The following is a 27,851-nucleotide window of genomic DNA, read 5'->3' as shown; positions in this document are numbered from 1 at the left end:
TTCTAGTCCCATTGTAAGAAAAAAAAAACAATGAGCAGCAAATGGAATAATATACAAAAATAACGTTGAAGTTCGAATGCACTCAGTCACTCCGGGGAGACACTAGAGTGAGGATGTGATGATAGTTTGTGCCCTTTTTTTTACGAATATTTCCGTTTTTACGCGATATTCGGCTTCTTCAGCGACCTTGGCGGCGATGTAAGTACCCAATGATTATATAGTGTAGGTTAAACGTTAATGACAGTCAATAAATAGTGCTATAACGAAGAAATAAGGTCATCGGTGCAGTATGGGTTGCTTCATGACGTCATTAGTCCAGGCCGCCACGATAGGAGTTTGTAGTAGGCTATTATGTTTTATTTACTCCTTATCTTTAGTTCCTGCGTAATATATGGCAGTGTTCTGGTTGTAATGATAATATGTTCTTTTATTGAGCTTGGTGTTGATGTGTGTGATTTGTTTTTTGTGGTATTTAGAAGAAAAAAAAACATGCATATTGCCCCTCTGTTCTTCGGCCTCTCCACCATTCTGCCTTCACACACGACCACGAAGAGTATATTATTTTATACACACTGAATTTCATAATATTTCGTTCCAGGGTAGCATACCATAGGCGACTGTTGGTAATGATAGGGTGGCCTTGTATTCGGTCTGATGTTTACGTGTGGTTTAATGGTTGTGGTATTTGATTAAGTTGAAAGCTTGTGGTTTAAATCCCCTCTGTGGCTCCTCGTGCAGCTTCGCATCTTCTTCATCACATCGTCTTATTATTCAATGCTTTCCACGTCTTATATTGATGGTGGCAAGTGTTTTCTATATGTTATGATGCTTCTGTGTTATAGACTTGTGACTTGTGGCATGTGAAGTTATCGATAGGCCGTGGCTGTTGACTAATGAGCACGTAAGGATGGAAAGGACTGTATGTAGTGTGGGCATGGGGGTGTAGAGGATGAATGACGGGAGGGAAGGAGTAGACGTACCGCAGATACTTCACAATTACATTGGGACTGTTTAACTGTGTTCCAGTGCCAGGCTGCTATTAAATTAATCGCTCCGTCACTGACTTGCTTGATTTGTTGATTTTAATGCGTAAATTTCTCTAGAGATCGTTGAAGAAACTAAGGAATATGAATAGCATGTGTGTGTGTGTGTGAGAGAGAGAGAGAGAGAGAGAGAGAGAGAGAGAGAGACGCGTGGGGTCAGATGAACAGGACGCAACTTGTGAGCATAATGCCATAGCCTAGGAGAGAAAGACAGTGGATCAGGAGGGGTGAAGGGAAACAACTTGTGTGCATTATTGAAACATGATATTGTAATACACTAATTGATGGGTTTACACATGATGACACACCTATACGCCTAGGATTACACCACCATCATGATTATCATCATCACTATCTTTGTCATCATCAACATCTTAGTATCCTTTGCAACTTGCGTGATGAGTTACACAAGACAGATGTTGAGGCTGAGTATGTGGGCAGTGTGTTGCAGAGAGCAGGGGAGTGGGGCTGAGGGGGGAGGGAGAGCAGACGGAAGGGTGGATGGTGGGCACAGGGAGTGGGGACAGCAGCTTTGGGGCGGCGGAGGGAACTGCCAGATTTGCTTTGCGTTTTGACTTTTTATTTAATTACCTTTCCACAAGCCCCCGTAGCACGCTTAAACCTGTGTGACGCTAATACTAGACCTTCCCCAGAAATTAATGGTGATTTGAAGTTCGAGGGCACTGTTGGGGAATCATAAATTAGAGAATATAAAATCGAAACATGGCCTTGTGGGTAGTATGGGACTGCAGTGCTATCCACCGTTTGGAAGGGAATCCGTCCCCGCAGGAGAGAGAGAGAGAGAGAGAGAGAGAGAGAGAGATTTTCGGACATGGTGGATAAAATAGTTAAGATGTCACTGAATTATGATACATATTTGTTTGTGAAAAGCCAGTGGGGGTTGATGAAGTGGGGTTAGGTGTAGGGAGAAGGGAGAGAGCTGCTGGAGGCTGGGCGAGAGTGACGGCTGCATATTCCTGTTTTGCGTAGTGGGGAAAGGGGGGAAGGGGGGATGGTATAACAGGTTACAGGTGCAACAGACAGTCCCCCCCTCTCTCTCTCTTTCTCCTTCTCTCTCTCCCACCCAAAACGCAGACGCCGGGCTTGCAAGAATAGAGGGCGGGTCTGCGTCACTCGTCTCGCCGCTTCCTGAGTCATTAGCATGCAGATGTTGCGTTAAGTCAGCGGCCGTCGTGATCACAGTGAAATCAAGGTCAATTAAACGGCCGTAAATTCCTCAAAAGGAGACACGAGGCCGCCGCAGGAGGCTCACACGAAGGGGGATTAGGCTTCTCTGATTGGCCAGCCGCTCCAGTCAGGGGGAAGCTTAGGGGGGGAAGGGTAAGGGAGAATGAAGCGAGGGACACACACGCAATGGTTGGGGAAGGGAAGGAGGTTGGTGGGTAGGAGGGCCAGGGCGCATTCTACCCCTTATGCTGTTTTGCTTTTTTTTCCCCTCTCTGTTTTACCTGTCCAGTGAGCGAGTGATTGTAGTTGCGGAGTAATTTTTTTTTTACCATACTATTTAGCTATGCAAATGTGGGTGGGGAAGGTAGGAAAATGGGTTATAGGGAGAAGGGTGTGTCTGCTGCTGTGGTTGTGAACGTGTGGAAGGTCGGCAATGTATATGCTTTATGAAATTATGAAGAATAAGGAAAAAGTAGGTGTTCTTGGTAGGGGTGATGGTGTGTGTGTGTGTGTCTGTGTGTGTTTTAAAGTGTCTCTCCCGGACACGCATCTCATCTTTAAGGAATGAAAAAAGGAAAAACAATACACGCACGTCAAATATTTTTCCTTCCTTTCGGCACCTGTTTACTTCCCCCCACCCCCCTCCCTCCTCCCTCCTCCACTGGTCCTCCCCCCCCTTCCCTTTTTGGTCAATACTGGAAGACATCACACCGCTCTAGCCTCTGTCCCGCACCCTTTTTTACAATCCTCCCCATCATCCCTATACTTACCTATCCTTTGCCTTTTCGCCTTTCCTTCCCTTTGTAATTTTTTTTTACCTACCTACCGGCTTCCCCCCCCCACCCCCTGCTTTTATTTCCTTACTTCTTCACCTATTATTGTCTCTCCATTACCCTCCTTGTCTTCTCCTTTTCTTACATCATCCTGCATTTCTCCTTCTTTATCCAATACTTTTTTTTTCACTTTCCTTTTTGACATTTAATTTCATCTTTACTTCTCTTTCTATTACCTTGTCCCCACTTTACCTTGTCTTCCTTTCCCTTGCATCTCATCTTACCGTCCATCGTATTTTTTTCCTTTCCTTCCCTTCCCTTTGATATCTCCCTGCCTCTATCCATTTATCTTTTTGCCTTCTTTCCTTCTCTTCCTTTTCCCATTACCTCTACCTACCCTGTTTCCTTTTCTTCCCTTCCCTTTTATCCCTCCCGTCTCTATCCATTACCTCTTTGGCTTCTTTCCTTCTCTTCTTTTTCCCATTATCTCTACCTACGATGTCAGTTGCCTTCCATTTCCTTCTCTTTAAACTCTTTCCTTGTCCATTGCCCTTTCCTATCATTCTCTTTTTCTTCCTTTTTTAAGCCATCAGTTGACTTTTATTCTCCTTTCCTCTCCTTCCTTTCCCCTCCTCCTCTCTTTACCCCTGAATTACGTTTTACATTATTTTCCTTCCCTTCCCCTACTCCTCTCCCCGTCTCCCCTCTTTTCCTTGCCTTTCACATCCCTTCATCTATTCTAATCCCTGCATTTCCCTCCCTTTTCTTCATATTCTTCCCTTCCCTTTTCTTTCATCGTTTTTACTCATCCAATGATCACCCTTTTTCCTAGTCTTTCACCACCATATCACCTTTTATTGCCTTTGCTTCTCTTACCTTCTTTAAATCTCTCCCCTTCATTTCTGTTTCCTGCTGGCATTCCTTCCCCTCCGTCCTCCATCCCTCGCATGTCAGGGCAGTAAATCATGGCTGCACGCCTTGGTTGGTGCAGGGATTCAACGGCCACACAGAGAGGAAGGTTACAATGAACGTGGAGAGAGAGAGAGAGAGAGAGAGAGAGAGAGAGAGAGAGAGAGAGAGAGAGAGGGGGGGGGGGGTAAAAAATTGTGTCACCGAATATACTACTCGTGCATCCCTGTATAATGTGAAGCCTCTGTTTGGGATATGCTGATTGACGGATCTGATGGGTCAAGGACAGCATTGTTGTATTGAGCAACGCTTGAGTGATTGAAGTTGACGTGAATGGAGGAGGCAATGATGACTGGGAGATTTTTATTTACGCATACAACTAGTTAAATTCTACCAAACCCCTAGAACTCACATTGTCTGAGACGGGAAGTTATATTATGATAAGGTTAATTATGATAATCCTGAGTATATATATATATATATATATATATATATATATATATATATATATATATATATATATATATATATATATACGCAAACATATTTACATATATAAAAAAAATCCTGCCTGAAACGGAGCGTCCAGTTTTATCTTTAATATCCCAGGACCGAGGCGCCGTAAACGACAGGTGTAAAACACGTTTGATCCATAGAGGAGAGGATGATCACGATCATTCCCGTGAATCTCGTGCGCCATCAGCGCCGCGCGGCCCGGGCTCCTTCCTCTCGGCTCAAGGGCCCGTTTCAAAGGGGCAGAAAAAGCTCCCTCACCTAAGTTTCGAGTTATAATGAAATTTAAAGGTGTTTTAATACCCTCGTAAAGTGGCGGGGAGATATGTTAAAATGCACCTCCCTAGTGGTCCTCGCAGCATTGGCGAGGCCTTAAAAATATACTTACAGCAGGCCTGGGTATCAGCTGCCATTGGCGTATAAGTCATTTGGCGCGTTTATTTCTCATTTAAAGGATGATAATGTTTCTTGAATTGCTTGCAAGAACCCAGTTTGTATTCGAGGCCGGTGGTGGTCGGTGGGGCGGGTGCGGTGCTGTAGAAGCAGTGTTGATTTTGTGTGTGTGTGTGTGTGTGTGTGTGTGTGTGCGGCAGGTCAGTGGCGGGGGGGAGGGGGCAAGCGAGGCGCGGCCCACAGACAAACAAACCCTTGGTGAGTACACACTAAGTAAGGTCTTCCCAAGCCCCCTACTTTCTGCCTCCCTCCCCCTCGTCTTGCCCCTTTCCTCCCCCCTCCCATATCCTCTTTAAGCGCCTGCCTGCCGTAGCTCTCTCTCGCCCTCTAATAACAAGGAAGGGAGCCATTTGTAGACAACTGTCAGTTATGTAAATACCGGGGTTCATTAAGAAAGTGCTGATAACCGGAGTCATAAGTACTGAGCTAGAGGGGGCGTCCCCTGGTTGGTCAAGGAAACGCCAGTCTGCCTCTCCATTGGTGGAAGAGTTTGAATTTTGAACGTCAGAAGGTATGGAGCGAAGTATTCCCTCCCCCCAAGGTGGCCCGTAATGGCCATTAGTCTTCTGGGAAGATTCTGCAAAAGCTTTGCGTAATTACAAGCCTCAAGTACACGTGTACATGCTAATTACATCCGTTTAAGGAATGCGTGGCCGGCACATTGATTTCCAGCCCCCCTTATCCTTCTTCCCCTCTCCCATCTTGCATGCCATATGTTCCCTGTCTCCCAAAATGACCCGCGGATTTTTATTTGATTTAATATTAAATTAATATTAAGAGCCCTGCGGCGTGATGGGGCCTCCCTGGCGTGGCCGGAACGCTGCGTCTCCAGCGTGTGCCAGATGTGAGCCTTCCCCTTAAGACTTTTCACTCTGCACCTTTTTCCAAGTGTGGAGGGCGGCGGCCGTAAAGAGGGTTTTGAGCCTTGTGCCCCTCATGAAAAACGGCCATTGTGATGTGAGGTGCGCGTCTACCCGTCACCCGCCGGCAAGATTGAAAAACGCCGACGAATAAAGGTTCAGTGGCGTGGCGTGCGCCTGCGTGATGGCCCCGGCGGTTGCGGCGGCAACAGGGGCACGCCGGCTGCAGGAGCCTCACACTCGCCTTCCTCAGCCTCCCTTGCAGTAAGTTCCTCCCGTCCTTCCGGCCAGCCCGCCTCCCACGTGTCTCGCCTGGCCCGGGCATTGTTTCTTGCACGGTAAATGTTCCTCCGGGGCGCGGCGTGCGTTGCCCCCCTTGCCTGCCCTTGACCTTCGCCAACGCGTAGGTCCTGAGTTCCTTGCCCTTAGAGTAAGCAAAAAGCAAGGGAAGCGCGCGGCCGTGGCGCTCCTGCTGGCGGCACACTCGATGCAACGGAACGTGGCATAGACTTATTCTTTATTCATGGTGGTGTTCCGTGCAGCTGCCGAAGAGACGACCTACACACACACACACACACACACACACACACATACACGGACACACGCACACCAAACGCCGCAGGCCTTCTCCTACTCGTAGCCACCCTTAGCCCCGCCGCCGCCGCCCCCTCCCCCTGCCATTGCCACGGCTGTCTATAAGAGTGAAGCCTCAGCCTCGTATTGAGCCGCCAACGCTCCGTCCAGCTGCACGGGCGCCACACACTCCCGAACAGGTGTCGCCGCTTCGCGCCCCCTTCCTCCTCCTCTTCCCGGTGTCCCTCCCCCTCAGTGGCCGTGCCGCACTTAGTGTAGTGGTGTCGCGGTGAGTACCTTTGTCATTGTCATGTATGCGTTTTTTTCTTTTTTTATAATTTTTTTTCAAAGGTTTTGTCCATTAAAAAAACCTTGGCGTATATAGTTTCAGGTATTACATTTCAAACATTTGAAGGCTCTGACTTGAAGTTGGTTAGTTATTAGGTGTGTTTACGTGTGTTGAGTGGTTGACAGGGCTCTGTGTAGGGGTGACGTGTGGAGGGTGTAGGAGGAAGAGGGAGGGGCGGTGGGGCACGGGGTCAAGTGTATAGTGAAGAGCTCTTTCTACTAACCTAAACATTTTGGCAAGAGTTTGTGTCCGTGAGTACTAGGCGCTGAGAGAGTTCTTGTGTTTTATAAATACACCCGCAGCACTGCCTAAGAGAGTCTACACCTCTCAGGCCAGGCGGAGAAGCCAAAGCTCGGCGATTACTCTGCCCTCTGGTGATCGCAGCCACAACATTCTCGTCCATGCGGGAGCCTTGTTCGTACTATGAATAAAAAGTCCCCGGCGTCGTCCCAAACATACCAACGAAGTTATCTATTGGCCAGTCGCCTTAATGGGGCTACCCATGGTCAGGGTGTTCAAATACCTTATTAAGCAAGCTAGTAACGCCACAGTCCGCTGAGTCTGGCTCCTGTCGTGGTGGCCGTCGCTCTCACCCTCAGCCTCCCTCTCCCAGTGACGTCCTCCTCCTCAGAGATTCTCAAGTGAGTCAAAAAATTTAGTGTTTCTCGTGGACAAGTGCTCCGTGCAATCAGTGCTTGTAGAGAGAGTGTAGATTGTTAACTATTGGAGCTTTCAGCGTATAAATCACATCTTAAAATTTCATGATATCAGCTCCTTAGTCACGGCAGTTTTGCCTTAGCCTGACCGTCTCCCGTAACCGGAGATCAAATTACGTCCGTAGTGAAATGATCTATCAAAATCGGTCATAAAATTTGAAGCTGGAGAGAGGGAGGGGAGGCGAGGTGAAGCGGGCGGCGGTGGAAGACGTGGGCGGGGATGCGTGGGTCAGGCAGTGGGCGGGAAGAGGTGGCTGAAGATCGGCCTCTCCCCGCGGCCCGGAGGCCACCGCCGCTGCCACCGCCGCCCGACCCGCACCCGCGCACCCACACAAAATGGCGGAGTGGGGAAGGGAGGCGGCCAGTCAGCCAGCCAACTCTCCTTGTTGAGCCGTGTTTGCCTCTCCTCCTCCTCCTCTTCGCCTCTCAGTGAAGGTACGTACTTCAGCCTCTCTGTGTACAGCCACGACGTTCATTTCCTTGCCTCGGCCCGGCGGTGCTTGTGGCGTGACCAGCCGTGGCCGCTAAATCTGCCGTGTGCTCGTTGGCCGGGCGAAGGTGGGTGTTGGTGTATAATAGTGTTTGGGTGCAGCCGTCCATCTCGCTCGTAAACAGTGTTCAATCTTTTTCTGCCGCCTCCTTAACACACACAGGCCAGTGGTGTTGATAAGTGCGCGGGAGATAAACGCCAGCCAGGGTTTAGCGTCAGACGTTACCCACCGCCACGGAGAGAAATGTTTGCCAGCCGCATGTGTCCGGGGTCCTGTCGCGGCGCCCTCCTCCCGCCGACCTCTCTGACCTCTCCGTCTCGCCGTCCTCTTGAGTCTTCACCCGTCTGTCTGTCTTTCAACTCGCAGGCTCAGAGGTTGCGTGAGGGAAATAGAGGAACTTTTTGCAGTGGCTGGAGCCGCTCGTGTGTTTCCTTGTCATTATTTTCCTAGAGTAACACCCACTGATGAAAGGCTGAATCATAGACGTATGTAATATCCACGAGTAAGATAACCACATAATAAGGCTAACTAGGAATACGTGTAGTCTTGATGAAGCCTTTGTCCTTGAGGCGCCTTAGCTGGGCAGGTGTGCAGGTGCAGTGCGTGTGGCCAAGGAGACAGACAGACAGATAAAGAGAGTCTGCTGTCAGGGAGGAGCCCACAGCAAGGGTGATGTAAGACTGGCTGTCCCTTCCACCTTCTCCGACTCTCCACCTCTTTCCACACTTGTAACCCATCTCTCTCTCTCTCTCTCTCTCTCTCTCTCTCTCTCTCTCTTCCCTTTTTCCTGTCTGTACCTCCACTCCCTCCAGCTGTCCTTCCCTCACACTTCGGCCTTCTCTCCGTACCTTTATACATATTTTTTTCATCGCCTATTTCCTGGCAACCATCACCTGCAAATAGCAACGTAAGGTCAAAGGGATGTTGGTGTATTTTCGTTGCCGATGACAGGAGGCTCTGGCAAAACGGCGTGGTAAATTCTATGCCTTTGATCTGTACTCTCCTGTCAAGATGATATGCTGGCGTGCTGCCGCAACTCTCCCGCTCAACATAAATAATAAATGACACTGGCAGACCTGAGATTGTATTAGCAGTAAGTGAAAATTCCATGCCGTCTTCATTATAGACAGGTGCTCACGCGGCCTCGGCCCCACGTAAATTCTGTTCGGCCAAATAACGGGGAAAGTGGGCCATGAATCACGGACGCAGCTTACTCCCTATGCAGATATTACAGTCTTGTACCTCCATCGCCAACGTAACCTTATTATGCAGTTAGTTAAGAACCTGAGTGAAGTTATTATTGGGCAGCATGTTTTTCTAATTTTATTTCACACGTGGATAGAGGAAGTTTGTTCGTTGTGTTATTATTCGTTACTCCATATAATTATCCTGTGTTTAACGGTCGGAATATTAGAGTAAACAACCATGCATCCGCGGTACGTTCACTTTATCGTCGTTGAAACAGTGCAACACAATTAAAAATGCGTCACCTAAATGATCTACCACACAAATACTGACAGACAAATGACCTCTTAAATACACGGTAGTAATTTCTGTGACGCTCAGGTGACGCATAACTGTTTAATTCCTTCACCGTTTATTTTCAAAAGTTTAATTAAAATTATCTTCGCTATTTTTCTTTTATTTCAACGTTCATTAAATTTAACCTCTTCGTTGACGGCATTTTACTCTAAGCTTTATTCACCTGTGCGTTTCTCTACCTTTGAAATATAAAAACAAAGGTATGCATCCGTTTTGCTTGTATAAATCTGCTTGCTATTTAACGCTCCTGCTGTTGGGTGGTGTTGTGTAATAGGTCTGTCACGTAGGGCGCTCCGGGTCTTGATAATTACAGTCAGTTGTTTATGGCTGGGAGGGAATGAAGCGTCCGTACGGCATTTATCATCATGTTGCTGCGGTGTTTATTATGATGTAGCTCTGACGGTTATTAATAAGGTGTTTTCTTTGCCGTGTACCCCGCTGTTAAGGACTTATATATTCATTAATTTGTTTTATTTATTATCATTGGAGAATTGAAAATATTATTAATGCGTTTCACTATATTTAAATTTTCGGGGATGTGCGCTGATAAATTAACAGACATACAGACAGACAGCTGAACAGACAGACACGACATATATAGACAGACAAACAGATATGTATACGATTTTTCTAGCAGACGGACGGACACACACACACACACACTCACACACACACACACACACACACACACACACACACACACACACACACACACACACACAGTTACATACATACACACACGCACACATCGTATAGAGCAAGGCGCGCCATATACCCCTCGGACTGTTTATGGCGGGGCCGCGGAGCAAGGTGGTGAGGCGGCGGCGGTATTGGGAAAGGCCGGGTTTTTGGGGACGAGGGAAATATTGTCGCCGCATCTTATTTGCATATGCAGATGAGCCAACCCTTTGGTTTTACAAGAGTACCTGAGGAAAGGGTGCACATCTCGGAGACGCGGCCTACACACAAGCCTTATCCGCCCGGAATGACACGGAAAAAAAAGAACATCAATTTTTACGAGATGTCCGCCACCACCCATACCTCCACCACTGCCGCCACCACCTCCCCGTCCTCCTCCTCATTCTCCTCCTGCTTCTAGGGCGATTTTCAGCTCTCGCAGCTCTCTCCTCCTTCAGTTTCCATCCCGCAGTGATAGTGGATGTTCGGGCGAGTGATAATGGGAGGGGGAGACGCCCGGACAGCTCGAGGTGAAGGTGGGAAGGGCGCGTTGATGTGTGTGAGGCAGCGACGCCCTCCGAGAGTGTGACGTTTGTGGCTTTATTAGAAATCGAACTTCATTACCATTTTTGATCTCATATGCCATTCATAACGTGGGTCTTCTCGTTTGTGTGTTTTTGGTGTGGTCTGTGATGGTGCCAGGAAAATATTTAGTGGTGTTCTGTTGAGTGATGGTCGGCGCCGGGGAATTTGATTAACGGCAGGTGTGGAGGCAGGTGTGTCTTCAGCTGCGTGGTGGTGTTCCTCGGTGATGCGTGTGTCAGGTGTTGAGTGCCGTGTTCCGTTACCAAGGTGCCTTCTAACGACAGGTAGGAAAACATGGATGCTGTATACTCTTTGATTTTTAGCTACTTTTTACTGTTATCTGAGGTTGAATTTTTACTGAACAATATATAGAAAAAGTGATAAATAAGTGATTAACAATATATTAAGAAAAATCTTCCGAGAAACACGAAGATTGATAAATACATATGATTATCTACGCTAAAAAAACTCTTCACTTACTTTATTTATGAAAATGACATTGCGTTTATCGAAATGAACAAATAAGCGTCGTAATGTTGGGAGTATTTTTAGTAGTTTTAATTTAATACTCTTTTAATCGTAGCAATTTTATGTTATTAAATGCAAAGTACAGTTATTTTATCGGTTAATTAGCGGCATAATTATAAATATTAATTATTTATACGGGAATGTAAGTGTTTTGATATTGGTGGTAATCATTTCACTCTGTTTTTATTATGTAATTAATCCATTTAATGCATTTATTTTGACAGTTCATTTTCCTTCAAAAAACCCGTTATTCGATATACTTTTTATATATATCAGACAGTTACTTAATGGTGGTGCTTATGAATATTTTCAAATCATTAATAGTACTACTAGTAATTATAGTAATACATAATGATAATAATAATAATAATAATAATAATAATAATAATAATAATAATAATAATAATAATTATAATTATGGTAGCAAAATAATAATAACAATAACAGCAACCGTGTTAGATAAGAATTCGCTCTGATTAATTGTCAGCATTATCATTATAATAGTTACTAATCATCTTTTCTTTTTTTCTTCTTCTTCTTCTTCTTCTTCTTCTTTTTCTTCTGCCTCTTCTTCTTCTTCTTCTTCTTCTTCTTCTTCTTCTTCTTCTTCTTCATAGTATTATATGTTACTATATTAGAATTGTTATTATTATTATTATTATTATTATTATTATTATTATTATTATTATTATTATTATTATTATTATTATTATTATTGTTATCATTTATCATTAATAATAATAATAATAATAAATGATAATAATAATAATCCCACCACAACCATATATTTATACTACTGCTACTTTGATTAGTCATTCTTTGTTATTTTAATATTATTGTATGCTTTTCGTTACTACTATCAATATTATTACGTACCATGTAAGTGAGATATCTTGCGCATACATACACCCAAAAAAACATATATATGGGAGTGTGCCTGTTCGCTGCACTCACCACTCCTTCCCACGCACGCCGCGGCCACCCCATCGCAGTGCATCATTTCCCAAACAGTCTTCCCATCTCTGCCGCGGCCCACACACGGCACACTGTCACCCTATACATGGCGAGGTGTATACAGATACCCCTCGGAAAAATACACCGTGAAGGAGCCAGTGAGAGAGTGTGTATGTGTGTATGTGTGTGAGGGAGGCAGTGAGTACATGTGTGTGTGTGGGTGTAGGAGGAAGTGAGGGTGTGTGTATGTGTGTGTGTGGTGTGGGGGGGGGGTGCGTCTCGAATGCGTGTGTTTGTGCAGTGCTTGTGTTTTTTTGAGCGTATGTTTGTGTGCGAGAGCGACGATTTTCTGAAGTGACATTGTAGTGTGAACTGAGTTAGGTCTCGTAGTGTTTATATCTATCGTCTTTCATGTTGGCGGCGTGCTGGGATTGTAGATTGAGACACGCTCATCTCTAGTGCGATAATAAAGGTTTGATATCACAGGTGCGTATAGCAGAGTTTTGGGAGAGGCCTACAGAGAGTGGGTTTGAAAATTGAAATACGTATAGGGATTTGTATTACTAGTCGATATCAAATGTCTCATATCACACTCGCGTATATTTGAGTATTGGAAAAGACCTATCTAAAATGGGCCTGAAAATATGAATATGTATAGTGGTATATCGTCTTTTAAATATCAATCTTCTCCTTCTCAGTCTCAGCAGCGGTCCACTCATTAATCTTGCGTGGCACTCGAAGTCATAACTCACTTTTATTCCCTATTAAACACGATGGAGAAGGTGGTGTAAATATTCTTGCGTGAGTACCCAGCGCTCTTGGTCTCAGGCGGCGGGGGTCATGAGGTGCTGTGTATTATATGTGTTTCTTTGGCCGAGGCACTTGAGGGCTCCACGTGTGTACTTTTGAGAGCTGATAGTTGTACTTTTTTCCGTGTCGGGATTAGATGTTAGTAAGTTAGGGATGTTATTAAGCGAAGGAGATATTTTTCCGCTAGGGGTTATATTATTTATTGTTATTTATTGTTTTGTCTTGTACGTGATATGTTTTTTAGAGTTGTTTCTGTTTTTGTTCCTGGTTTATTTAGCGGTTCTTATTTGTCGTCGTTCTTCTACATTTGGGTGATGCGATACACGGTCAATGTTCGATTGTTGCAGTCTAATGATGTATGAAATTTGGGATAAGCAATTTACGAAGTCACGCAGATTTGTATTTCCTTATGGAAGCTATTTTTATCACGGTGATTATATTCATTTTCAGAATTATTATCTACGGTGTATGAAAATAATTTAGAAAAAAATCCATATTCTTAATGACGCAAAAAATAAGGACAAAACGGAGTTAATAATGCTCGCAAAATACATATGAGCTTATTTAACTGTATAAGGACAAACACTGTGTTGCGTGGCGCAGTCAATTCTCTTCCAAAGGAATAATCATGTTCTGGCTGTTGCATTTTTTACCGCATACATATTTACCAACAACAGCAAGAACATAAACAGCAACAACAAAGCAGCAACGACAGCTTTATTTATTTTTCTATTCTGCGTCGTCATCCTGTCACAAACATTGCTTCTTAACCTTCTTTTAATATCTCTCTCTCTCTCTCTCTCTCTCTCTCTCTCTCTCTCTCTCTCTCTCTCTCTCTCTCTCTCTCTCTCTCTCTCTCTCTCTCTCTCTCTCTCTCTCTCTCTCTCTCTCTCTCTCTCTCTCTCTCAGAACAGAACACATTCTTATGCTTTTATTCTTTGAGAGCGCAGAGTTTCGTGTATATCAGTGTAATATTGCCGCTGCCGCCGCCACACCCGCTGCACCTTTCGCCTCCGCCACCGCTACTTTCGTCGCCACCGCCACCGCCGCCGCCGCCGCCGCCCCCGCCATCACGGTACTCGGGCCGCCCCTCACCTGTGACGAATGGCGGAGGGGAAGACCTTGTTTGCATGAGGTGAGCGCCAGTCCTTAAACAGCGTCGGGAGCCAGCGAGCACCCAGGCGGTAGATTGTTTGCGTAATTACAGGAGGGGCGTGGTGCGGGGAGGGGGCGGCTCGCCGTGCGCCGCCACCATTACATAGGGGCGCCGCGGCCACGCTCTGCTGCTCGGTAACTCTCCCCGCCGCTGTCTTAAACTCCTGTATAAAGAACGGAATTGGCTTCACAGCTTTCTTGTAAGCGCGCCAAGGACAGTACACGCAATATTTCCTGCGAACAGAAAACTCTGCCAAACTAATATCCAGTGCAGTACCGACCTTTATGATTCGCATTTAGTACATACTTGTATTGGGAACATTTCGTATACCGCTTCTGCATACTTATTTGACAAGATATATATGAACTGGCATTACGTCTAAATATGCAGGGTATTTAGGAAATAAAGAAACATGGAAATATTACCTGACATTCTATTTCACTATTTTGGTTTCATAAATCGATTACTCACAGGTAACCGAACTGAAATTGCGAAAGTCTTAAAATAAATATTCCTCGTGACTCTGAAAAAAAATTCGAAGCCTTCAGGCAGGTTTGGGGCCACATTTGAATGGATAAAAGTCACACTGACTATCTTAAAATGTACTGGAATCATTGAGGAACAAGAGAGGCCGCTCATATAAACTTCTTCCCTTCGGTCCTTGGAATGTCATTACTTCTGCTCAATTTATTTGATCGTCTTTCCTTCTTAATACTTTTAAGTTGCCACGATCAAGGTCATTACCAAAGTTTTATGAACCCTCCTCATATATATATATATATATATATATATATATATATATATATGTATATATATGTATATATATATATATATATATATATATCTATATATATATATATATATATATATATATATATATATATATATATATATATATATATATATATATATATATATATATATATATATATATATATATATATATATTTATATATATTTATATATATATATATATATATATATATATATATATACTCACATTTTCTATTAACCAAGAAAAGGTTGAAGAAGAATGTCCCCAATATTGTCTTAAATAAGGAAAGACTTTGGTGCTAAGCAAAGCTGGAGTGCACCAGGGGCTTTATTTTTAGCTCCCCTTCCCTGAAAGTGTGGATATAACAGCAAGTGGTTTCTGAGTGTGTGTTTTGCGTGCGTGTTATTGTCCTCACGCGAGGAGGGGAGATTGCGGACATTCAGGCAAGCAGGAAATGATCATTGAGCACATAAACGCCCCCGCGAGGTAGAGGGATGATTTATGGAACGTTTATGCAAGCAGCCAGAGTGACAGCAGCGGCAGTTTGATGCAGTGAGGGCGGCGGCGGCGGAGGGGGCGAGGGTGAGGGTGAGGCACAGACACTCCCATCAAGGAAGCGTTGGGTGAGTTTGCTAGGAAGGCTTGAGAGATGTGGCCTTAGAAGGGCGAGGGACAGGCATAAGAAGAATTATGTACTGGTTATAGCAAAGCGGAATTATCTGTAGGTTAAATGATTTTTTCAGTGAAGTAAAAAAATAGTTTTCTTATTTTAATCTAAAACACATCGTAAATTATCTTGCTGTGAAGGGGATTCAGTCCGAGTAGCCTTGACGGTCGTATTAGCAGCGGGGGATCATATATGCATATTTCTTTCTGTATATAAAAAATAACCGCCTAGCCATGTTGATCTTAGAAATAAATTATTGGGCTATAAAGGAACTCCAAGCCTCAACCAAGTCTCAGCCAAGCCTCAACCAAGCCCTAACCATGCCCCAACCAAGCCCCAACCAAGCCTCAACCAAGCCTAAACCAAGCCTCAACCAAGCCTCAACCAAGCCTCAACCAAGCCTCAGCCAAGCCTCAACCAAGCCTCAACCAAGCCTCAACCAAGCCTCACAGCCTATAGACACTGTCGCGTTAAATTTGCTCAGCGCGGGAAAAAAAATCTTTACATACATGGCGTAGTAATTTTTTTACAGTTATATTTACACACCGCGAACGTATGTCGCATAATTTAACACGCTGGACAAACATATCGTTAGCGTGGGTCACCAACGGTCTCTCTCGTCATTAACTTCCTAATCTAAATTCTAGTTTATGCGACACAGAGAGAAATTGAAATCTCCGTTGGTCTAGGATTTTTACAAACTCCTCGTATCTTATCGCGACAGGGAGACAACAGCTGTTTTTAGTTACACCCCCCTCCTACGTTTATCACTCCATTAGTCTTTATGTTTCTCTGGTTTTCTCATTTTAGCTCATTATTTGTGTTTGTTTCCCAGTTTCTCGTACATGTTGAATTCCCAAGCTATTTTTGTGCTATTTCTCTCATTATCTTTCTTTTTTTTCCTTAGTTTCTCGCACATGATTAACTCCCACAACGTCCATTTTCGCACTGTTTCTCTTCTTTACATATCCCCGTTCTCTTTCCTTCCCTTTTTTATGATTACTACATTTCTCTTCTCCCTTCCATTTTACTACACCGTCCTATTTAATTCCTCCATTCTTGCCTCGCATTTCCCACCTGCCGTCGCTACACTTTCTCTCCCCTGCTTCTCGTTGCCCTTAATTCTGCTGCACGCATGAACGGGTAACAAGAGCCTTCATTAACGGGCTTCGTTGCTCTGTTATCTCGCCCCTGTAGTCTGCAAACCCTGCGTGGCGTGCCGCTGGGGAAGGTGCGGGCCTTCAGGGGGACGACTGCCACAGTTTCAGGGTCTACAGGGAGGTATAATTAAGGCCTTAGCGTCCCCGTCACTCCCTCGAACTAACAGGACTGGCCGGGTTGTCTTTCTTGAACCTCCTGATGAGTGGCTAGATTTTGTGTGTGTAAATGTACCGTAGATTGAAGAAGGGAACTTTCAAAGACCCTTTTCTAATACGAATTTAATATTTCTCGCTGTTTTTCATGTACTATATTTATTTTTTATAGGATCAGTGTGCTCCAAGATCTAATCATAAATAGTTTGGGCCTTTGCCTGCCTCCTTTACCAATAGAAAAAAGAATATCCTCTTATTGTATAGAGATATCGAGGAGTATTTTTCTTTTTTTTTTAATTTTCGGTTGATTTATGTAGACTCTGTTATCTGTTAGCCTTACGGGACCAAGAATACTTTATTTTTTTCTGTCTTCTGTATCTATCTTTGAAATATTTGCCGCCTTCAGACCCGGAAAGTACGCTCACATCACTATGCAGCCGGCCACCAACTGTATCCTAAATGGCTTTCATTAGATCTAAATCATCCCGAGGCTTCCATCCTGCCCCTCACCGCCATCCTGCGTCCTACTCCCGTCTACTTAGCGCCAGATAAACCGACCAACCAGCAGACACTCCTCCAAACCCCCTCCCTCCCTCACCTTTTGCCTACATCCTCACGCCACCTGTCTCCTCTATACCTTCACCACCTCCACTTACTACCTGCCACCACTCTCACTATCTGTACCACCAACATCACCACATCCGCTGCTATATATACATCCACCAGTTCCACCCACCACCACCACCAGTCCTCCACTTCAGCCACCTGCTGCCGCCTCCTCCGCCGCCGCCTGGGCACTCGCTTCTTGCCACTCGCCTCCTCCCACCTCCTCCTCCTTCTCCTCCTCCTCCTCCTCCTCCTCCTCCTCCCCTGTAACTCATCCAGACGGCTGTTCCCCTGATTACTACTACCCCGAGTCTCACGGCGGCCCCTTCTTTGCACGTCAGCTTGCGAGGAAGGAATTAAACTTGAGCAAGAAGAACCAGCCCGCCAGCCCGCCAGCCCAGCCCAGCCCAGACCCTAATAATGCCTCCAGCTGGCGCGGGTGTTAGTTTTTATTTTCGAGAAGCGTTGTTGTGCCTTTTCTTTGTCTTTCTTTCTTCTGTCTTTCATTTTTTTCTCATTTTTACTTATTTAAATGTTTCTTTCATAGTCTTCATATTATTTCTACTCCTACCACCATCACCACCATCACCACCATCGCCGTTATATCTATTTTAATTACCAATATCATCGTCTTATTTGTCATCCTCACCTCTCTGTAACCTCTTCTTTTTCACTGCCAGCGCCCTCTGTGTATAAAACTGGTCCGACTACTTATAACCGATACAGTTTACCAGAGACGGTCGATGGGGTAATGTTGGTCGTGTTATACTTCTGAATTATATAATGAGGTTGATATGATGTTGGTAGTGAGTGTTTAAGGTACTGATGTTTGTGCTGGAAGTTTGAGTGTGATTGTGATGGGGTGAAGTCATAGTTGATGTGTATATGTATGTCGGGAATCATGGAACGCTTGAAAATATATTGTATTGTTTAAACTGTGGTGCTTATTTGCTTGAGGTGGTAACAGTGGATCGTGCTGTGGAAGAAATGGTGAATATTAGTCATCTTAAAGGCAGTTGTCGTGGTGGTGGACATGTGGTCGAACGCGTGACCATGGTGGATAGGATGATGAATATACAATACCTGAGCTTGAAAACGATGATGTGGAGATATTCAGTAGTGGTGACGGAGGTGGATGTCGAGATGGAGGTGGAGGTCGATAGGGAGTTTTGTAATAGTTATAGCAAAAGTAGTTGTTGTAGTGGTGGTGGAGGTCGTGATGATGTGGAGGTGGAAGAGGTGAATCAAATGGTGATGGAAATGGATGACGGTGTAGGTACGGTATAGGAGTAATGTTGTAGTATTGTAGTAAAGGTAGATGAGTTTGTAATGGTGGAAATGGAGGTGGTGGAAGAGCAAGGAGGTCAGTGTGAGAATTTACATTAGTGGTGGTGGGGATGTTGCGTCAATGGTGAAGCCTGATGGTGGACGAGGTGGAGATGGTGGAGTCTGTAGGAGGTGCAGCTGTGGAGGGTAGGGGTGGATGCAGTACCCGAGCATTATTCACTTACCTCTGATTTGCGAGACAGACCCAGAGTGTAATAACATTTGTGGTGGTTTTCTTAGGCGGGCGTCGGCAGTGGGCATGGCAAAAACCTCTTGAACCTTGAACTCAGCGCCAAGGTCACCCCCACCCTTGCACTTGCTTACCTTATATAAACGTAAACCCGCGATGTTATCTCTCCCCAGGCAATGGTAGATTAATAGGTCTCATGTAATTAATCATAGTGAAGATGGCAGGGAAGGAGATGAGTATAAGGAGGATGGCAGGAAAGAAGATGAGTTTAAAGAGGAAAACAATATATACACCAGCGTGGAAAGAGAGATTTATAATGACTAGGTTCGTGTATTCAGTCATAACTCACTGCGAAACTGACGTATATGCAGCCATAATTTTTCCACCCATTCAAAGTCCTGAGAATAATCTCCACACACAAAAAATGAACGAGTAATGTTGCATCACCTTGTAGCATTCTGTGTTAAGACTGTACGGTTGGAAAATAATTACTATTCATCCGTGTAAAATTACTTGAGATTATATTATGTTGTAACAACGCATTTCCTCTTAATATTAGAAACCCATATCGTGCAAGCTATTTCCAGCACACATATCTCCCCTATTGCTCAAGAATCTCATGTGCACAACAGGAGGAAAAGGAGGAGGAAGAGGAGGAGGAGGAGGAGGAGGAGGAGGAGTAAGAGCGAAATAGCGTCTGTCTGTTCCCCTTGTAGTATGTGTGCGACCCTCCCCATCCCTGTACTCCCATTACCTCCCCGATCTATAGGCTACCTCGCTCACCTCTGCCCCTCGCTCACCTCGATTCCCGCCCTTGTGATGTGCTCCCTCGCCCCCCTTAATCCGGGCATCGCGAGGGGACGGAGGGGAAGCGGGACCATTGAGAGGAAATTTGCGAGTAAATGTTTCCATTGCCCAGGTGGAGGAGGGCTGGATGGGCGCCTCCTTCACCCTCCATCTCGTTTACCGGAGGAGGAGGAGGAGGAGGAGGGATGGAGAGAGAGAGAGAGAGTTGGTTAGGGTTATGAGGAAGGGAGTTTCTGCTTAATAACATGTCAGCATTATGAGAAAGATCAAACAGATTAGACATTTTCCTCTCTCTCTCTCTCTCTCTCTCTCTCTCTCTCTCTCTCTCTCTCTCTCTCTCTCTCTCTCTCTTTGCCGCTGCACATCACGATCCTTGCCTCGATATTTAGAGGATTAGTGAAAAGCCGAGAGCCTGCCCGTGAATATGAGAGGCTTAGGATAGCAACATCAGAACCAGCCTCCCTGATGATGATGATGATGATGATGATGATGATGACGTATGCGTGTGGTAGAGTGTATAGCATCTTTCCTTGATACCTAACGTCGATTGGCTCCCTAGACTTACCTTCATTCAAGATAATAATGATGATAATTGATATATACGTAAGTACTTTGATGGTGTTGATGGCTATAGAGCTGGTTTTTTTTTAGTATATAGTTGGTTGTGTTTTGGGTATGGCTGTGTTGATATTGGGGTTATTTTTATGGCGCTTTTTGCCTTTGTTTTGGTGGCGTGATGATGGTAATGGTAGGGTGTTAATGATGGTGGTAGTTATGATCATGGCAAGAAGGAAGAGAAAGGAATGGAACAAGTAATAAGATTTTCCTACCTCCTCTTATCTCCTGCCCCTTTTCCTCTTTTTTTCCCCAACGCCGGCCTGCCAAATTACTTCCTCCTCCTCCTCTTTCCCCTTCCAACTTTTCCTCCTCCTCGTCCCTCTTCTCCTCCACTCCCATCTAGTCCTCTTTCTCCTCCACTTCCTTTTAGCCCTCTACCTCCTGCTCATTCCTCCTGCTCTTCCCCTCCTCTCTAGCTCTCCTCCTCCTCCTCCTCCTCCATCGCTTTATTTTCCTCCGCCGCAAATCCTGAGGCAGTAAACTTTGTCGCAGGATTTGGGGCTTTAACCGCCGGGGATAAAGCGTCTCCTTCCCTCTCCTTCCTTCCCGTCGCAATATTTGTTCTTCCGGCGACTCCCGATTGGCCCCATCCCTTCATCAGGCCGGCAAGAGGCTCCCATTTTCTCTAATATACCGCGACCCCACGTTTTCTCAAGATGGCTCCCGGGCCGCCTCGCTCCCCCCGCGCGTCGCTCCTATAACATTAGTCGTTGGCTGCATCTGACAGACATGATTGGCCGGGCACATGTTGGGATGCCGCGACATTTGTTCTCGTGCAAGGCTACGTTTCCGGGTCGTTTTAGTGTCCTCCGGTGTTTGTGAGTGGCGTTCCTCTGTTTTTCTTTTTTTTGTCATTATTTACATTTTATTTTAGTATTGTTTGTTCTTTGGTTTGTGTTTCTTGTGGCAATGACTGCGTTTCTTGGTTCTCTTAGTGTTTCCCGGTGTTTCTGAGTGTGGTGTTACTTTTGTATTGCTTGTTTTTGTCATTATTTACATTTAATTTAGTTTTGTTTGCTCTCTGTATTGTGTTTCTTGTGGCACTTAGTACGTTTCTGGCTCTCTTAGTGTTCCTCGGTGTTTCTGAGTGGTGTTACTTTTGTCTTGCTTGTTTTTCTCACTATTCTCATCTTGTTTAGTTTTTTGTTCTTTGTTTTGTGTTCCTGATGGCAGTGATACAGGATGTTCTGGTTTCAGGAAACGAGTACTGAAAAAACTGCTGATGAAAAAGCTTATTCAGTGTTTTATTTTCTCTATGTTTTGTGTTACTGATTGCAATGATACAGGACGTTCTGGTTTTAGGAAATGACTATTGTTAAAACTGTTGATGAAAGAGCTTATGCAATGTTTTATTTTCTCTATGTTTTGTGTTACTGATTACAGTGATACAGGACGTTCTGGTTTCAGCAAATAACTACCGATAAGACAACGTACCATGAATAATAGCTCTTAAGTATAGACATTTTGCTGGAAAAAAGTTATGATACCAGGTAGTAAAAGATAATATTCCCGCACGCACGCAGACGCACCCGCCACACACGCACGCACGCACACACCTGGATGCATTCCCAGAATTACTCCCATCATTTTATAGGTCATATTGAGGTTTTGGTCGCATATCTTTCATTAAATAGCCGTCTAGCCTCTTGTAATCTCTTGTTTATCCTTGTGTGTATTGCTTCTTAGTCCAAATATAATCTTAGACAGCTGGAAAATGGTACTTGGACTTTGTTTGAGCATAACGTGGACTAGACCCCAAACCTTCGTGGCAAACATACACTCGTTTTATTATTTATGCTGGACGAGTGAGCCGCGACTTACCCTGATGAAGGCGCTGATGGAATGAGCGTCCCTCCCTTCCCCTCTGCCCCAGGAGCCCCATCAGGCATAGGGGTGTTTTGAGGGGGCCGTCCACCTCCATTTATTTGCTTCTCTACCCCATCAGGCATAAGGGTGATCCAAGTGACCTTCCACCTCCATCTTCATTTCTTTTCCCATGTCCATCTGCGCCATTAGCTACAGGGGGATCTGAGGGGCCTTTCATCTCTATTTTCCATCTATATTTACATACTCATCTGTCCACTCAGGTATAGGGACGATTCGAGGGACCTTCCATCTTCATTTTCCGTTTCTTTTCCCATGTCCAACTCCGCCACAAGCTTTAAGGGGGATTTAAGGGGTTTTCTAACTCTATTTTCCATCTATATTTACATACTCATCTGCCCAGTCAGGTATAGGGACGATTTGAGGGACCTTCTATCTCCATTTTCCATTTATTTTCCCACGTCCAACTCCGCCATAAGCTTTAGGGGGGATTTGAGGGGTCTTCTAACTATTTTCCATCTATATTTACATGTTCATCTGCTTCCCCTTTCAGGCTCCTATTTGATCGCTTTTGAGAGCCAGAGTCGCGTGTTGGCCATTGGTAGAGGCTTCAACATGTCCTCTTTCAGCGGCCATCAGGGTGACTCGGTCCACTGATGCGGCGAGTCCATTGATGAGCATAAAATATTCCATCCACGCATATCTCTCACTCGAGCATGCGGCGGCGCTTCGCATTCGCATATAAACAGTTCGATTCCTTAGGCCAGCTAGTGCGTGCTTAGGCTTATTCCGCATCCAATCAAGGGTGGTTGCGATAAGTACGATAAGCCTGTCTCGTACATCGCCCGGCGGACCACACTCGAGGAGGAAGAGAAAGAAAAACTCCGCTGGGTTGAGCCGTAAAACTGTGATCACGAGAGGAAATGCTGCGACGTTGCCCCTCCACCAAGAAAAGTAAAGAAGGAACGGAAAAACTAAATCTTAAGTCCCCCTTTTAGCGGCTAGAGCACGGAGCCTCCTCCATAATGCGTCCCCGACTGCCCCCGACAGAGGATGGGAAGCCGCGGTAGGGAGCTCTGCCCTCTCCTCCGCTCCCCTCCTCCCGTCCGCCCTTTTCTCTCTCTCTCTCTCTCTCTCTCTCTCTCTCTCTCTCTCTCTCTCTTCTCCTCTCCTCTGCGACCTTTTCCTCTCGTCTTTTCTGCCCTCGGTCTTTTCTCCTCCTCTCCGCCCCTCCACCGCAGTCATTAGCCATCCTCCTCTCTCTTCCCTTTCTCTTCTATTTTCTTGCTTCAGTCTCAATTTCAGCGCAGTACCTTTCATTTTTTATTTAACCTCATGTCGTTGTTATTTGATTTCTTGTTTCTAAGTATTTTAATTTTGTTTTAACTAGTTACCTGTTTTCTCTAATTATCCTCATCCATAGCCTCTTTATCTACCTTGAAGGCTCTTAGATTCTCCTTCCATCGTTTATTTTTTCGACTCTTTCGATCCTCTTATCCACACTATCTCGTCCATCCTGACAACCATTTATTTTATTTTCCTTCGACTGCAAAAATTTTCCTCGACTCCCTTTCTTCTGCTGTACTGGCTCCCTTTCATCCCTCGTGTCCTTCCCCAACTCAGCGTCGTGCGTGGCTTTTAGAACCACAGCGAGATCCTGGACGGTGGTTTTTCAGTCCAAATGAGCGGCGAAGTTGGAGGGCTGCCCGAAGAGGAGAGGAAGCGTCTTGCCCCAAAGTTTCCGGGAGGACGTCTCTCTCAGGAAGGCGCCGAGAAAGTGCAATAAAGGATTCAGAGAAAATGAATGAGAAAAAAAAGAGTCATAGTAATGGAGACTGAGAAAATTAGAGTTGGATAGATAGGGAAATAGATAGATAGTCAGATAGATAGATAGATAGATAGATAGATAGATAGGTAGATAGATAAATAGATAGATAGATAGATAGATAGATAGAGAGAGAGAGAGAGAGAGAGAGAGAGAGAGAGAGAGAGAGAGAGAGAGAGAGAGAGAGAGAGAGAGAGAGAGAGAGAGACCTGCGTGCCCTTCTACTCCCTTTTGGAAACTTAATTAACCATCCACCAAAAAGAAAACATATAAAACGAATCACGGCCAAAAAAATACACATGAATATACATAATCTAATTAGAAGGAACACTAATGAGGGAGGAACCAGAATCCGCTAGGCCTTACACCCCCTTAATTAACCTTTCACGTTTTTTTTGCGAAAGCGCCAGCAGTAGCAGGGGCGAATTTCCACTTAAACCTGCACACTTACATTAAGAAAAGAGACGTTGTGTGTTTGATAGGGAAGGGCTGGAGGAAATAGGGGAAGATGTGAAGCAGAACAATTTTATGATTTTAAAGGAAAAGGAAGAGAATGAAATGTAAAAGAAGTAGGGAAGCGAAGAAGGAAAAAGAATAGGAGGAAAAGAAGGAAAAAAATAACTAAGAAGAGAGAGAACACAAGCAGAGGAGAGGGAAAGGGAAAACCAAGCCGGACAAAAGGATAGGGGAAAGGAATTGGAAAAGGGATAGATGTGAGGTTCGGATTGCCAAGCTACATATAGGGAAAGGAAGAGGGAGGGGGAAAAGATGCAAAGAGGAGAGAGATGGTCAAGGCTAAATTGAAGTATGATGTTTATTTGAAGTTAATTATCACACCCACCATCGCTACATCTTTTATTCCCGGAACCATCGCTAGCAGACTTAATCTCCTTACCCTCGAGGTGTCTTCTTTACTGTTAGAAGAGAACAGAGGCAGGGAAAACCAAGCAGGAAAGAGTTAGTAAAGGTGAAAGGCAGGTGAGGTTAAGAATGGCAAGTTACACGGGAAAGACACGAGAACGGAGGAACGAAAGAAGTGAAGGGGAGGAAGTCAAGTATATGTTTGGAGTGGTATTCTATGGGGAGAGGAGAGGAAGGAAAGAGGGGCTGGGAAGGAGGTGTAGTATACGTTAGGCGTGGTATTCTATGGGGGTAAGGAGAGGAAGGAAAGAGAGGAAGGGGAGGAAGTCAAGTATATGTTAGGAGTGGTATTCTATGGGAAAGGAGAGGAAGGAAAGAGGGGTAGGGAAGGAGGTGTATAAAAAGAAATAGTATATGTTAGGCGTGGAATTCTATGGGGCAAGGAGAGGAAGGAAAGAGAGGAAGGGGAGGAAGTGAAGTATATGTTATAGCCGTGGTGCTATGAGGAAAGGTAAGGAAGGGAGGAGAGACAAAATGAGATAGGGCGAAGAGACAAGGACCGGCACGCTACAAGAGGAAGTTAGAACTCTCCCTAAGCATGCAGATTTGGCGGCTGTCAAAACAAAGGGCGGGCGAAGGTTGTTCATGCCGATGCCTGGCGAGATAGAGGAGATTGTCACTTGGAAGATTACCAAGATGGATTTCTCTATTTCTCTCTCTCTCTCTCTCTCTCTCTCTCTCTCTCTCTCTCTCTCTCTCTCTCTCTCTCTCTCTCTCTCTCTCTCTCTCTCTCTCTCTCTCTCTCTCTCTCTCTCTCTCTCACACGAGCACCTGGTGAATATTTTTTTGTTTTATACTACCTGATTTTTTTTTCTGTGTGTGTGTATGTTTGTGTGTGTGTGTGTGTGAGAGAGAGAGCAGGGGAGCGGGCCGGCAGCTGTCCACACACACACACACACACACACAGGCACACACACAAGATGGAGTCGCTAGCCCTCCCTCTACCTCCTCCTTACCTCCTTTCCTCCATCCCTCCATCACTTCCCTCCATAGGTCTCCTCTCTCCCTTACCTCCCTCTACCTTCACCCCCATTTTCTCCTCCCTCCCTTCCCTCGTTATCCCTCTCTTTCCTCCATTCCTCCTCCTCTTCATCATGGCCTGTACGTCTTTTTCCTCCCTTCCTTCCTTTCTCCCTTTGCGCTCCCTTTTCCTTCATTCTTTCTCTCCTTCATTCTTCCTTTCCTTTTCATCTTTACCTCCAAGTCTCTCCTTCCTTCCTGCCTCCATCTCTCCGCGTTCTCTCCTCCTCCATACCTCCTTTCCTCCATCTCTCCTTCCCTCCATACCTACCTTACCTCCCTTACTTCCTTCCTTTAGTGCGTTTTCACCTCCTCCATCCCTCGTTCCCTCCATCTCTCTTCCCCTCCATACCTCCCTTCCTTCCATCTCGCCTCCATATCTCCCTGTTCTCTCTTCCTCTCCTCCTCCATATCTCCTTTCCTCCATCTCTCCTTCCCTCCATACCTCCCTTCCCTCCCTTACATCCCTCCTCTTGCCCCCATCTCTCCCCCCTCTCTCTCTCTCTCTCTCTCTCTCTCTCTCTCTCTCTCTCTCTCTCTCTCTCTCTCTCTCTCTCTCTCTCTCTCTCTCTCTCTCTCTCTCTCTCTCTCTCTCTCTCTCCTTAAGGTCTCTCTGATAGAGGCGACGGAAGCTCTCTCTCTCTCTCTCTCTCTCTCTCTCTCTCTCTCTCTCTCTCTCTCTCTCTCTCTCTCTCTCTCTCTCTCTCTCTCTCTCTCTCTCTCTCTCTCTCTCTCTCTCTCTCACCTGTTTATTTCCTCTTCTTTCGTTCTTTTTCTCTTCCTTCCGCCTCTCCTGCATTCTCTTTTCTGCTCTTCATCTTCTTTTCTTCAATGCTTTTTCCTTCCTTTGTATAACTCAGTCCTTCAATTATTTCCTATTCTTTCTTGTCTTCTCTGTGTTTTCCGTTTTCCTTCTTAGTCTCGTCTCTTTTTTTTCCCTTTGTATTCTCCTCTTTTCCCTTCTTCTCTCTTACCCTTTTGTCTTGCCCTGTTTTCCTTTTCCCTCTTCTCTGTGTTCTCTCTCCTCTTAGTTAATTTTTTTCCTTCTTTTCCTCCTATGTATGTACTTTTCCTGTTTTCATTTCCGGATTGTTGTGTAATTGTTTTGCTGCATTCAGTTTTAAGAATTGTGTACAGTATGATGAATTTTATTCCGAGCTGCAAGTCTCCTAATTCCAGTATAATAAATTTAAAAATAATTAGAATCTCGATGAACCTCTTGCTATTCTTGTGCGGACCCCTGGTTGGGAACCATTGCCTTAGGCCGATAAGGGAATCACCCAATCGAGAGAGAGAGAGAGAGAGAGAGAGAGAGAGAGAGAGAGAGAGAGAGAGAGAGAGAAGTGATTCATACTTGTGGAGAGGATACTACAACAATAAGAATAATTACTACTACTACTACTACTGCTATATACTACACCCTTGTTACAGTGGAGAGAACGGCACACACCATGCATTGATTTTCTTCTTGTTCGTTTCCCTAAACTCTTGAGGTGACGTGTTTGCAGGAAGGGAAAGGTTGCGCCACAAGCGGTGACCACAACGTTTACCGCGTCTGGCGTGAGTACTTCATTAGCCCGTCATCGTCCGCCATATTGCCAGGAACTTGGCCATTTGATACATGAACTTATAAAGCAAACCAATCACAGGGAAGCATTTCAAGGCGAAATTACTGCTTGGAAAGCTACCGTGTTAAGGAAACAGTGCAGGGACAAGCAGGAACAACGAGAGCCCCATGGCGGCAGGGTTCCCACTTTCCACATCATCTTTCATTCACATCTCAGACTTATTATACAAACCGCGACAACGGCTTTCACAGAGTAATTAAAAGATTTTTA

The sequence above is a fragment of the Eriocheir sinensis genome, chromosome 39 (assembly GCF_024679095.1).
Source record: "Eriocheir sinensis breed Jianghai 21 chromosome 39, ASM2467909v1, whole genome shotgun sequence".
In the NCBI taxonomy this organism is placed as follows: Eukaryota; Metazoa; Arthropoda; class Malacostraca; order Decapoda; family Varunidae; genus Eriocheir; species Eriocheir sinensis.
This window is presented reverse-complemented; position numbering follows the sequence as displayed.